Here is a 15525-nt window from a genome sequence, read left to right as displayed (position 1 = left end):
AATATGAAACAACATTCACCAAAAAAAATTTCATGTTTTAAAAATATGAAACACTGGTGATTTAATTCATAACTCCTATCCTGCATCACATTAATAATTTTAATTCAAGTCATTCATCAATGATTTATTACGTAGTGGAAATACATTTTTTAAGCAAATAGGCAAATTTATGTGAACATATGGTAAATTAAATCTCATTTTATAGCCACTTATCGGTAATTCTTTATTCTGCATCATTGAGAAACTATATTTCAGTCTCAGGAACTACCTTCAGTTTTTCTGTATAACCGTAAGAAAGAAGCAGAGCCAATGTTATATTATATTTGATGTTAGGTCTCAGCATTCTTACAAGTCGGCCTTTACGAGCTGCTCATGATTTTTTGAATAAGTATCTTTTTATCCGTTCTATTTTGCAATTGCAGATCATTTTTTAACCTTTAATTTTTATAGAATAAGTTAAGATGACAGTTTTCTAACGCATATTTTATAAACTGACTCATTTTTACGACAAACTCTAAGGACTGTACACTGGTTTCTGACTTAACATAGAGAATTAATCCGAGCTACTTTTATAGTAGTATAAAATAATTATACTAGCAGTAAATAACGTATATTATTCATACGATAAGTACACTTATATTTTAGCGAATAAGAACAATGGTATTTTAATAATAAGAAATATCATAGAGTGCCAATGTATACACTCTGAACATAAATGCTCATCGACTATTAAACCTGGAGTACCACTGTTAATCTGGTGCACAAATTAGTTTGTCACAAACTTGTTAAAAATTTCCAGTTGTAATTCACTGGTGTTAACGTAGATGCAATGATGCACTTGACTAAGACGATGCAAAAATCAAGCGAAATTTCACAATTTACATCAAGAGGACGCATGCTCACTTGTGGGTAGCTTGAATTAAATAGTTCCCAATGAAAATCCAGCTTGGCAGATGGTTATTTATTTGATAAGTGAAGAATATGAAATGGCGCGAAATAATATGGATGATGATGTGCGTGTAAATTCGTAAAATGAAATTTGGAAGCTAGCGCTAAAATCCGTATGACTAAAAATGTAATATAGGAATCTCGGCTTGCATGTAGAATGCCCATATTCGGTAGCTATTCCTTAGTTACTCCTTTAGTTAACCAAACGCTTTTCATTTTTAGCTGCTGTTAATTTAATATACAATTTATTTTCGCATATCCTTTCGCAATGAATGTTCAGTATTGCTGATAAGTTTACTCCGCCTTCTACATAGGGGCGTGTGTCATTGCAAGAATTGCACGTGCTCTGTGTGCTCTAAGGGGCGGTGCCTGAGAGAACTGGTTAGGGCCTAATAAAGACCCTCTGCCCGCCTCGCACTCAACTCCGCCATTTTGAATTGAATGACCAAACACGTTTAATTGAACTGGGGCGGGGGCTATTCGGCGGTAGGAGTGTCTACGCTGGCAGTGATTCTCAGCCGAAAATGTAGAGTCCCATTAATTGTAAGATGTAAACAACTCCATTCTCAAACTTACAATTACCGTTCGAAGCCTAACCAAACACTACGTTTACTTAACGTTAACTGAGGTGACTACTCCCTTCAAATTAGTTGTGATTGAAGGGCCTCGGGTATAGGAGGATGTACTTCTTCAAATTTTTATCCCGAATCTGTGGCGCAACTTACGGTCCCTGTTCATTTTTTACGCGCAACATTTTCTGATTTACTCTATTAATATTCTTAAGAAGAAAATTACGCATTAAACAAAAATTATGACAAATAAACGATAGTTTGAAGTAGTTTTTGAGGAATTGAAGTGAAAAAAAATATTATAAAACGAGCACAAAGTCTATTTTTGTTCAATCGAATATAAAAAATACCAAACAACACTTGGTTTAAAAAATGGAATATTTATTTTTCTATTTTTAATGCCATGAAGTAGGTATTAAATCTAGGGACCAATCAGGGGACAATGGAAATCATTCGAATGTATTCGCTAATTTTTTCTTTACTTTTCACTCCCTCTACAATCCAAATGCATTCATTTATTTACTGGTGTCACCTGAACACTTTCATTATTTAACAAAATGTTTCAGGAGCAGAGCTAAATTTTCATTATATACCAATGATAAATCGAATAGACAGGACAAATTTTTAATTCTATAGTAAATAGTATTCAAATGTTGAATACCCAATCCTGTGGAAGATTGTTTGACACTTCTTTGGCAACTATGCATCTATTGTATATTTTTTGCATGTATATATTTTTTGATATACATTAACTCCAACTAGGGCAATTACGTATCTTTCATTGACCCTAAATATAAATTGATATTTTTGTTGACATTGCAACCAAGCTTTCTGAATGACATATTTTTTATCTACTGATTTTAGTGAATTTTGGCTATTCAATAGGTTATTTTTGAGCGAAATTTTAATGTTGCATCATAGAAAATCCTTTTCTCCTAAATTAATTATTAGAGATGTAATTAGGATTATTAATATTCCAATGATATTATTTATTTCAAATTTCAAAATACCTTTTTGCTATTCTAAGGGTAAAATGGGATTAAAAAATTTTCATCGACGACCGAAAAGACCATTTCATCAAGATTGGAACGAAATCAGCGTAAAAAACCGTAGCTTTGATTTGATGGATACAAATGCTAGATTACTTTTCAGGCCTCTTTAATAGTGCGCAGTAAGATACAAGTGATCTTCCGCATTTTTTTGCCCGAGCAAATCAATGTAATGCCCGTTTCTGCCGCGGCCGACCAAGCCGTCATTTTATCTGCTCCTGATCGATACAGTAGGTATAAAATTTCTAAGCAAAGGTTGAAGTTTAATTTGCAATCATTTTGAAATTACCGGGTTATAAGGCACCTAATTTTATTTGATTTTCCTGTCACTTAATTAAAATAATGTCATGATTACATTAGGGTCCCTAACAGTAATCGACTATTCAACTTGTAGATTCTTCGAAGTAAAATGTTTCAATTCCGTTAGAAAGCCGCACAATTGGGAAACTTAACTGACGGATATTATTACACAATATTTTTACGATGTTTTCAACAATTTAGAGAATTTTTCTGTGACATAGGGTCTTCATAGGGATTAAGAGTCAGCAAAAGGTAGCAAATTGAAGATTTTTTTGATGTAGCTTACCAGTCAATTCTTTTATCAGCAGGTATGTCTACGTTCGCATTATTATTCTATTTTTCTCACGTTTTTATCCATTTCATCGTTGTTATTCTCTGTTAGCGCCCCATGGTAACGTTTTTATACTCATTTTCATAATATTCAATATCCCTCTCCTTATTTTCTGTACAGAAATTCATTAAGATAAAATAGGTTAAAAATTCTGTCGTGACATGAAAAAATATTGCAATTAAGTTTATAATTTATCCTTCTATACACAAAAATTATGCATATACACTAATTCACGAAAAGTTAATAACTTTCACGAATTTTCTGAATGGCGATAAACCTCACAGCAAATCCGCTATTGCACTTTAGGCAATCTTCGTCTCTTTGGTATACCAATTGGTGATTTATTTTTATATTTGAATAGGTGATATTTTTAGAACATTCCGTGAATCCTTGCTCAGTTGAAAAACAATCTCATAAAAAATTAATAATCACCTCAAAACTGTTCACATGTATTTTACTGAAATAATTTAATCTTATAGACTTCTTTGGATGACATGAAGCAATATTACAAGGCAATGAATATTCGTCAAAGAAAAAATGTGACGCATGACAGTTTAAAAAGCCGCTGAATTCTGAAAACATTTATGGGAGTCTAAGTCGCAGATGAGAGTTTGGAATTGTTTGAAGAATGATGATAATCTCAGATGAAAACTTGGAAAGGTTTTAGAGAGATTGAGCGGTCTCACAAGTTTGTAAATGAACAGCACAGCTGTAATGGAGTTTTCTTAGTTATAAATAAGTAGAGCAATTCTATAATTGAGATACTAGAGTAGAGGTCAAACGTATATTAAAGGTTTTTTGCTTACTTTAGTAGTTTAAATTATTTTATTATTCTTCAAAATGTTATTAAAATATATAAAATTGTGAAAACGCTTTTGTAAGAGAAATTCATTTGGTTTCTAATTCATTAGCAGAGGATTAAGCCACTCAGCTGCTACGTAGATTTCCACGGTGTCGAGGTTCTAATGTGTCCATTCTTTCGGTGCTACCGCGTCGGTTGTTGATTAATTACAACAGTCTCGCTGGCACTGCTGCCAGCGTCTTCAGGTCTTAGATGTTGTCATTAATGAACAACCGATGCGGTAGCACCGGAAGAATGGAGACATTGGAACTCAGCTACACCTTAGGTTCTATGCCTAAACTTGTTGCCGTCTTTTATGAACACACGTCATGCAGATGTTCATGGGCAATTATAATCAAGACTATCAATTTAGTGGCAGCACCACCATTTTATGTCTTTCGATCCACTTCCTACAAATAACAGGGTTAAACTGTGCTTACGTATAAATAATTGTCTTTTAAGACTAAGTCACCTTTTCTTTAATGCAATGAAAAATTATGGAATAACTCTCAAAATCAGAGAAGATCTCACGTGACAGCCGTTCCTCTGCATCATCTGTGGACAGTGAGGGAAGGGGTGTTTCTTATGTTTTGCTTTGTTTGGTCCCAGGTTTTATGCATACATTTACGAATTTTACCCTACAAGCATAATCAAAGGTGGCTGAAGTGGCTTTTATATCGTACATATGTGTGTACAATTCACAATAGCATAATGCTTTCTGAAGTCGCAGGATTCCCAAAATCGTAATTTACTAAATTCCAGTATCGATGAAACGATATTTTAATACAATTTATGAAGGTGTCGCAGTCTAGGTTTGACAAATCATTTTTCAAAGGTGGCAAAAAAATTGCATTCAATTTTTTGTCTTTTCAATCACTGTGATAATAGTGTTATTGCTTGCTAAAGCATTCTGCTCCTCTACTCATTGCAATAATAATAAAACATAGACTAGATCTGGACAGAGGGTGATGAACATGAAGGAATAAGTTGGTACCATATATTTGTATTTTTCATTTTCTACAAGGTCGAGAGTTATTTGACTTCAATATACCTTTATATTTATTATTTAGTTTTCTTTTCTGGGATACATGTATAATGAATGACGGCATATTCTCATTGAGTAACCCGATTAACTACAAGCCATACTTCAAAATTCTCCCTCACTATTTGAAACATGCCACCAGTCGTTGCCTTCCACCAATGATCTCCGTTTATCCGCCAAGGGTCTATTCTTTATACCGCTAATGCATAACATCTATAAGGAATTAAAATACACGTAGCATTGGCTGTGAAGACCTTATGTTCTGGCACGCTCTTAAGTTTGGAAGGAATTGAAATGAGGACATAACATAGTTCACAATACTCTAATATTGCGTTTTGGACTTTTTAGTGTATTTCCCCAGCAGTGCTGATGAAATGCAATTGATTTAAAGAAACCGAACGACTCTATCATTCCTACAGTTAGAAATGCACAGGTTTTATACCCATGCATTTTCAAGCTATCGACAGTATTTTTAGTGCCATATCTCAAAGCTAGTACAGTTTCGTAAGAACAGGTATTGAAACCAATGTTTCTTCGCGATAGTGACATATTTTGTTAGTGCTACGTCTCAGGTACAAACGATTATCCCTCCAATCGCAGTAATTGGACGTATCTCTTTCGAATACCCAACCTACAACATGTTTCATTTTGACGCTATCATCACCATGATATCAATTTTTATATAAAGTGGACCATTTTCAGCAATCACCCGCAGCAAAAACAATTAAATTTTGCCTCATACTTTTCTCAAGGTATTCATTTATGCTTACTACATTATTCTCAAATATATTAAAATGGTAACTTAGTTTTTAAATAAATATGCACGGAAATCAGACCGGTGGAGAAGGGCGCGTCCGTCACCTTATGGAGCTTCCACAATAACTAATAAACTCAATACAAACATCCCTTAGATTATATCCATTGGGATGAAAACCTAAAACTAAGGGTCACCAAATATATTGACAGCATGCAGATTATATTTTTAGCCTCTACTTTTTCAAGCTTTATGAGCCCTTCGTTCCACTGCTTGTATGTAAGTTGAGGTAAATTGACAGCGCAAACAGTTTTATTTTGCAATTTCCTCAAAATGAAGTCGTTATAGTGAGCTCTATTTTATATCGTGATTCTTATAGCACAATTGGCTAAATTTTTTTCAAGGCGGCATTTATATTCTAGTTGAAATTCTGGTGTTTCTATGATCACACTACCGTCGACCTAATTTTCGTGACCAATCACTCCTTTATAACTTCCGACGCATCATCTATATGACATGGTCCTTATATATTATCATTTTCGGCATATCGTATTTATGTATCTTATACATGAATAATGTTCACAGTTTTCTCGATGGTATAGTTTTTGTACTCCGAGTGATATCAATTAATAAAACTTTTTGGTTAACCCGGGTCTTGTGGCTTAAAAGTCAACAAAAGGGGACTTCTTCATAACTAATGCGATTATTAGTGCTCACATTAGTCCTGAAGAGGTCGTCGGCAGTGAGGAATAAACGTCAACTTTTATGCTACAAAACGCGGATCAACCCAAAGGTGTTATTAATTTATTATTATTATTATTATTATTGCATAAGTTACAATTTGGCAACTGGCCAGGTGGTAACATGTATATACAAAAAAGAAAAACACAACATCCCCACAAAGACACATATCAACTAGACAGTTGTACAAATTTTAAAATTTAATTCAAATTTCTAAAAAATTAAATACTTTTTCAGCTTTTTCTTAAATATTTTTACATTACTAGGATAGGGCTCAAATAACTCTGCAGGCAATCTGTTCCAATCTTCAATTGTTTTATTCAGGTATGAAAATTTTTTAACATTGGTCCTCTGCGCCCGGCATTTGATTTTGAACTGATGATCGTTCCTACCAATGAAATTAGGTTTTCCCACTTCATTGCTTAATTCCCTCCATGCTTTATCCCCTTTGTATATTTTATACATACCGCAGAGCCGGTTTCTTTTTCTCCTACTTTCCAAAGATTCCCATTCCAGTATTTTTGACAGCATAGAGACCGCGAATGTTATAACAACTTTATCTGTCTGATCTTGTTTTTTTGCACATAACAGCGGATTTTTTTAAACAAGGAATAAGCTCTAAACAGTGCGAATTCCACCGATCAAGCGAGATTGGTGTGTCTAAGTTTTCACTATTGTCAACGTCATAGGCTGTCGTCGGCGATGAGTCGCGGGGACTGAAGGCGCGGCAGCTGACAGGGACCGCCCCCGCGCACCGTAGCCGTCTCCTCGCTTACGTCGGCTCCCTACCGACGGTCGCCGACGAGCGGGACACGTCATGGCCGCGAACGCGCCTTCTAAAATTCCTTTCACTACAATTTCTCCGGCAATTTTTCTTCGCAGTTGATGGCGTTAAATTCTAAAGCCATATTTTAAAGATGTGCCGAGGTGTTGCTACTAATCAATCATGTACTAGATTTTACCAATTTTTGTGGCCCTAAAAATACTTCTTGCTCTGATAATACCCCACTTGTTCGGAAAATAACTTAAGATGCCACATATAAGCTACCTCTTTCTAATGAGTAATTTTACAGCCAGAGAAGCCGACTCGATCATCAGTTTTGTACACAATAATGCAGTTTGAACTCGAGTTTTGTAATTCATTAGTTACAATCTAAAACTAAAGGTTGGGCCGCCCCTAAATATATTTTTATGGTATCTAAGGACGACGTTATCTCCGTGTTGAAAGTTTTTTTTACTGATATTCGCTCACTATAATGAGGGGATGTAAATATTATTGGATATTTGGAGAAAAACTCCCGCCTTTTAAGAGGTCGAAAAAGAACATAATGTTAAACATTGAAGATAGGTCCATAAAATCTATTTATGTCAATATAGTACAGACGTATTAGTTTACTTCACTCGTGTTACTCGTGGAGCATAGTGACCCTACGGGTAGAACGTTGGTCGACAGACAGAAACGTTGGGCTTCAAATGAAAGCGAAGCAAAAATTCTTGCAATTTGAGGTACATATACTGGGGAAAGAATATCGTTCTTCTACCTTTGATGTGTGCAAATCATTGCTCAAAAAGATTGCACTTGGTCTGGAGTGGGCTGTATTTTTACGTATCTTTACCAACTCCAGGGTTGAAGTGCTTAGTGAGAAATTTTATATTCCTCTTCAATACCGTGTGTTGCATCATCATTATTGAAGATTTAGTGCTTTCTCGGTGAATAGACTCCGTGAAATGTTCTCGGGATCGCCACAGGGTGAGGAACTGCATAACTGCCGACGTTTCGATGTCCGACTCAGCCATCGTCCTCAGGGCTGTGAGTGGCACTCACTGACCTCCCTAAGGACGATGACCGAGCCGGACATCGAAACGACGGCAGTTATGCAGTTCCTGACCCTTTCAGAACTTCCAGAACATTTCACGATTATAATTATTGCATTCGGTAAGGATGAAGATATCCGTGGAAGGGTACATTTCGCGCAATGGGCTCTAATTCCGAGTTGTCATCCGCGTTCATATTATTCCTTGACTGTATTTCCGGCATTGCAGGACGCATCTTCAGGAGGGAAGATAAGATGTCACGCAATTTTACCTGAATATCCTGCTGAAACATTGATCGAACTGTATTGTATTAAGGATTGACGCGAAAGATGTCCCGTGAGGCAAGCTGTGCCTCTGGTCGCATCCATATTCTAGATTACATTTTGAAAAATCAAAAGAAAATACAGAAAATTTTAATCTTCAAAATTTTCAAACCTTATTTATTACTTTGGCAAAGCTTCAAGGAAATGGTGCTGAAAGCGTTATTCGTGGAAAACTTCTTCATCATTAGTATCTGATTACAAACGGCTCCACTTAAGGCAAATTTTCTCTTAAACTCTGTTATGATATTTCTGAATAATACTTTCGAGTGTTATATGGCTAGTTAGGTGTCTACAGAGGCCTAAACGCAGCCAAATCAGATAAAACATTGGCTCTCTTTAGATCTTATTCGCAGCAATATTGTATGTGCGTCTAAAAACATAAGCTAGGATGTGCTATTGATTGCAGTATATAAAAAGTCGCCTTTTGAACTGCATTTGATTTCTATATTAGTTTTAGAGGTATTATATTCACGCAATGAGCCTGGAGACCATTTCTATTGCTCGGAGCATCAACGATCGTTCACGAAATCTGGAATTCGTACCCCGAGGATTATTGGAGAGCGCTTCCAATGGATTCGCCCAGATATGAACCGGGACACCCCGATCTACGGCCCAGCGCTCAGCGCACTATTAGACCATCATGCATGCCAGGTCGCCCCGCTTGCTACAAGACTTGATTCATAGCTAACATCACGTTTCATTCAACGATACCAAAGTTATTCGCCTCAGCTCCGCATAATTAGGAACTGCTGGCAACATATTCAGTATTATAAGCGTAATTAAGGCGTGAATAAGGATATCAATGGCTAAGTTCTAACAACACGTATCTCAAATTTTGGCCGGTTTGACACAGGAATCTTAAGCAAAGTGTAATAACATCAAAAAATAGAATTCAAGCAAAAAAATAACTCTTTGTTTGCAAGTGTATGCTTCTTTTTCAGTTTTATGAATTTTTGTTTTTTAATTTTAGCATACAATTAGAAAAAATCAACCGTATTTTTGCTCTCCTGAAAAGTTGCAATTTTGGAGATACGTGTTGTATGAACTTAGCCATCGATATGTCCCTATAAACTAAGTCTGGAAAACTAAAAACAAAAACTTGAAACAAGTCAAATAAAGAATACGACGAGGGACAATCCTAAGAGTATGTCTTCCTAATAGCGACAGTATGTGACAAACTGATTATCTGACGAGTGCTAGGCGTTAGATTGCGAAAAAATTGAACAATCGGTGATGAAATCATTGAAAATGATAGCGGAGTTGGTCGTCAAACGCTAGCTTCCATTTCTGTTATCTGACAGTCAACCAATAAATACTTTATCCATATTTCTCCACTCATATGTAAATGAAATAATAGACCTAGGTACAGATTTCGTCACTTAAAATTTTTCCTGGATTTTTTCACCTTTTCGCTGTATACAGCAATAGGTTTGAGTAAGAACATTAATAACGTAACGTAAGTTATTCCTACACAAGGAGCGATTTCAAAATTATTTAGATGGATCATATCGCACAATGGCAGTTTTGCATCACAAAAGCACGGACTTACATCAGGGTGGAGTATTCGTTCCTAGAAAACTGCTGTGTGCCTTTCATGATTTTCTAAACAACCGTATTTGAACAAATGAATGATTTTGGGTGCTAAATCCTAGATAAGAGAATTTGAACCGCCAGTAGCAAGTGAACCATGTATATAATAAATACCTACTTTTTCATCTGCCGAAACAACGATCTATGATTCGTCCCCTGCTTGGGAGAGGAGACCACACTTGCATCGGATGTTTGTGTATCTACATTCATTGCATTTAGTGTAGCAGAGGGCTGAGTATGTGATGCTGTGTTCATCATAGACACTAATATTTTGAGGAGGTACTTAAAATGTTTTTTTCACTTGGAAATGATGAAAAATTTTGTACTCCATTAATAGATAGTTTTCTAGATGAGCGTTGGAAATGATAGTGATTCACAATCCTTTGCAAATTTTTAACTGCTCGTCGGCATGTATGAGACTTAATATATTGTGCTACAATTTCGAATTTTTGAACTGGGAAATCTAAAATAATCGTGGCATAATAAATACCTCCGTATATTCCGTTGTATTATTGTCAAAAAATGATAAAAATATGTACTATGAAGATAGTGGCCATCGGTTCTTGCATTAGGCTGTGAATGCGTCCCCGCGCTTTCGCCAAAAGCGGGCGACCCGCTGGCGACGGCGCGATCGCCGCCGAGTGTCGGGAGTTCATTGCCCGGTGTAAGCTGGTTGCACTGTCTCCTTTCACTGCGTACAGTCCTGAAGCAAAGACGTTGCAATACACATACCTTTTTATGACTATGACAGTAATGCTTATGATACTCTGCTGCTTACATCGGTGCCTCCCCATTTATCTAATACAGGCGCGTCGAATCTTTAGGCCCAATGTTTAGGGTAAGTACCATTTCAGGAGTGTAGGTTCTATTTTCTAGATGAGTGTTTGAAATGATAGTGATTCATTATCCTTTGCAAATTTTTAAATGCTCGTCGGCATGTATGAGACTTAATATCTTACGAAATATTTTAAGAACTGGGAAATGTGCGGAATATCTAAAGTTGCTATAAAAAAATTCATTGATGAGCAGCAATTGCGTTAAATTAATTGACCATAATTCGTGACGCGTGTGCGAATATAGCACAGGAATACATGAATGGCCTCAGCGGTAATTGTTTTAACGAATGATTGTGGACTTTGTATACTCATAGATAGCTTAAGGCTATAATCTTCCGAAGAAATAATTGTTTACATCGTTTCCCCAGTCATAGTTCAGAAAACACTTGTATATCTCCTTGTAAAAGGATGTGGAGGTATACTATCAAAAAGTTTTCATTTTAATTGCAATATCACTTTCCCTGGACCAACTAAGAAGATATTAGCTAAAACGATGGAGATTTTCGAATATTATTCAAGGAATTGCTTAAAACAGAGTCGCGATTTTCCACTTGTATTATTGACTACCTGAATTCAAAAGTATGCAACTGTTTTTTCCAAACCAAAGCATTTTTGTAGTAAAAAATATTAAGCAGAACAAATATTTCTATTGCGAATGAGTTATTTCTTGAATTCTCGAATCCATTCACATTTATATTTTTATCTGCAATAATGGTATTTAAGTTACCAAATCAAAAATATGTGAGTAAAAAGACATGTTTTGTCGCTCCAGAAAATAACACCTATAGTTAACTCGTATTGCTAGCAGTTTATACCATTCTCCACAAGAATTTGCTCACTTCAATTCTAAATATATAAACGTAATACCATACCAGTGTGCTATTACAATATAGAAATTTTTACGCAAGCATTTTTGTATTTCTATCCTATATCAGTGATATGTATCCTTCTTTTGATGTTTATCACTTGGACATTAAGATCGGAGGTGAAGCAAAGTTCTCTAAGATAATTGTTTACTTTAGTAACGAAAATATAATGAAAAATTCGAATCCAGGCTTCCAATTTCTGACTTTAACCTGTAACGAAAGTGGTCCTTTTATAAACTTTCTCATAACGCCATAATCGCATAGGGGTTTTCTAATCTATCGCATCTTTATGCATTTCACAGCTATTTTGTACATTAATTAATTGGGAGTGACATATAATATCTTCTAATTTTAACCAGAACAATGCAAGTTATCACCATCCACCTCTTCTAGGGGCCATGTATCTTTGATTTCCACCACAATAAAATATGTTTTTCAAAGAGAATTTCTTAGCTTAAAGACTTTCTAGTCAATATATCATTTTAATTATAACTATAAATGAAACTTCAAATAATAGAGAAACTGAAAATGTTTTTGTGAACTTTCAAGCACCTCCATTTTCCCTTAGAAAGCGCAAGAAGTTAAAATGTGTATTGAGGAAAAGAAAGTTTACTTCCTATGCCTTAACATTTTCCTAATATAACGCTAATATGATGTCTATCTTAAGAGAGTTCATTCAAAGCTCATTTCTATACATTTTCGCTACCATCTGACCCGACTTGGCCTTCTGTCGGGCGCATTGGATCTTATAGGTGCATCGAGAAATTGTTTGTAGATTTTTTCCATTCGCTTGGAGTTAATACAGAAAGAATATCTTAGGAGCTGCTTATTTAGTTTGACGTGCTCCATTCAGCATTTAGCTGATTTTGACTTCGAGTTTCTCAACTACCACCCAAGTTCATCACGACTTTGAATACATGCGTATTCGGTATAAATAAATAAAAATATTTTATGTTGATTGGTTTTTTGGAACAATTACACTTACCGCCAGTATATTTTGTATTAATTAATGTTTTTAAAAATAATGCAATGATAATAACGGAGATAAGCGCGTTTGTCACAGCGTATATTAGAATGGGTCGGATCACATATGTGATTGCCTTAAGTAAATTGAAAAGATGTCGATATCGGGCACCAAATGCATCGTAGATTGCTTACAGCACTCCATAATTGGTACTTGTCTTGTTGTAGTACTTTCAATCCGTATGTATTTGCAAGATTAAAATTTATTTATACATATTTTTGTGCATGCTAAGCAGGCGAATTTTTGCGTATACTCAATGGTTCTGACAGTACGCCTAACGGAAGGTTAAGAAACCGGGATCATTCTGCATAAATTAATCCAAAAACAGGAGTCATAAACAGGATTCACTCGCCTATCGTCTCGGTATTTACCGAGCAGCGAATGGATTCCCTATTGAAAAGTTTTGGCGAAATAAATACATTGTAAGATTTTTTCATTAGATAAAATTAGATTAGATTATTGATAAAAATGAGCGTCGATTGAACCTAGTACTACAAATCCTTTAACTCCTGTATCAATATTGAAATACCCTGTAGTTTAAAGTTTTCTTAATACCAACTATTGTTCGAATTTCATTGTATTTTCTAATTCTACCATTCATTGTACGCGCCAATTTTCATTGTGTATCACATGGCAGAAAGCGCCGGTATGAACTCTCTTATATGCCAGTACAGCATAAAAAAAGGGGTTTTGACGTTGTCATTTGAATTCTTCATGTCAATACTTATCACGTAGAGCATGCGGTAAAAGCCATTCTGAAAAGGTATCGGCTAACATCAGAAGACTGCTCTCAGAGTAGATGGCAGTCATAAGTGATTCACTATAGACATAGCTATTTATATATATTCATTAGTATCGGTTTATTTTTTATCGGATACAGATTGTATACAGCCAATGTAGGTAAGAAAGCTATTGCATAAATCTAACCTTATTGCTATTGATACTAATATACTCTTATAAGTTTTAAGTCTTATTACCATCACGCACATGAATACCCATAAAAAATGAAGGTAAATGTTGTGTGTTTTTTCTTCCATTCTATTTTTAGATAACTATTCATTAATGGATAAGTGATTTCCTTTCCTATTTCTGCATTCAGATCCTTAGATTCTAATGCTTTTTGGAAGCTGAAGAGAAAGATAGCATACTGAATTTCGTTAAAAGGCTTGAATCGGCACTTATCACCAATCCTTTACAGCCTCCGTTTTCTTGTTTTACTGAATTGAAGTATAGTTATATCTGCCATTAATATCAAAGCTAGACTTCTTAGAATGCATAAGCTAGTTTAATAAAACATTGCTTTTGCTTAGTTTTTATCTATGCATAAATTATTGAAACTTTCATTTTTATTTATATTCCAATTTAGGCATTAGATTTTATTTGCATTAATGAAGTTTTGGACCCAATTTGAAAATAAATGCTATTTATGCACTTTATCACTTTATTCTCAGTTTTGATTTGTATTTTTTTAGGGCAAGTGAAAATTTTCGCTGCTCATTTTGTAGTCTTTAAGTATTCCCAACGCAGATGATTGAAGCGACTCCTAACATTTTGGATAATTTTTCAAGTGTCACCCTAGTGAAATGTGATTTAATTTATTACCGGATGAGGTCCGATTAAATTTCGTATTTTGTTTTCAATGTGATCAATTTACTTGTTTATTTGGTGCGCGAACAAATTATTACCTTTAGAAAATATAATATTTTATTTTCAAAACATATAATTTAATCCAAAGTGAAGAGGAAACTCATGCGTGATGATTACTTTGGCACAATGGTGACGTTGTAGATTTCTAATGGAATTCATTCAATATACTCGTATATTAAATAGAAATATGATAATATGTAGCAAATGGGTCTGTACCGATACAATTTTTCTCCCTGATATACTATATTCTATACGTCATGGACAAAAATAACTCCACTCATTCCCAGCCATGAGTTTCAAGAATAAATTTTCTGTTTATTTCACTGCTAGTCCCTGGAGAGAGATATTAGTTGCTTGTACGTTGCATCAAGATTTAGATCTAAAATATTTTAATTTAGAACTAAAATACCAATAAAGTTTGAAATCGAAAACCGTAGTTACGAAAATTATCACCATGCATATAAATCATACAACAATAGTTGACATGTGCTAAAAAAACGCTAAGCCGATTATAACCGATATTTCTAAACTACTCACGGCCATATCATTTCAATAGCGTCACAGATCAAGTGACATTTTACAGAGTTTTAATTAAAAAAGAATTAATTTTCGACCCTTCATTTGTAGTTGTTAAAACATAATAAATTATCAGTATCAAAATATTTAGCTTGCAACTAAAAAAATCAATGCTTTCAAATTTCACCCGCTGAAGTATTCCCTTGTATTTTCGTTTGCATTCGATTGCGATCCAATTAATGAGAATTTTTTTCTGAATTTCCGAACGTCACCGAGAGGAACGTTACAAATAATTTCAGCGTCCTTTTTTAATAAATCTATTCTCGCTCTGGA

The 15525-nt window shown here is 34.8% G+C and overlaps 2 long non-coding RNA genes across 2 annotated transcripts in view; one reads left to right on the top strand and one right to left on the bottom strand.

Moving 5' to 3' along the window:
* Positions 1-15525, top strand: part of LOC124156906 — a 352033-nt gene that overhangs the window by 151180 nt on the left and 185328 nt on the right. The gene's annotated exons all lie outside the window — the stretch shown is intronic.
* The window catches only part of LOC124156907, a 49611-nt gene that overhangs the window by 8592 nt on the left and 25494 nt on the right, over positions 1-15525 (bottom strand). The gene's annotated exons all lie outside the window — the stretch shown is intronic.

Source organism: Ischnura elegans, chromosome 4 (genome assembly GCF_921293095.1).
Source record: "Ischnura elegans chromosome 4, ioIscEleg1.1, whole genome shotgun sequence".
NCBI classification, from domain to species: Eukaryota; Metazoa; Arthropoda; class Insecta; order Odonata; family Coenagrionidae; genus Ischnura; species Ischnura elegans.
Note: the sequence above shows the minus strand (reverse complement) of the source record. Positions and strands in the feature narration are given on the sequence as shown.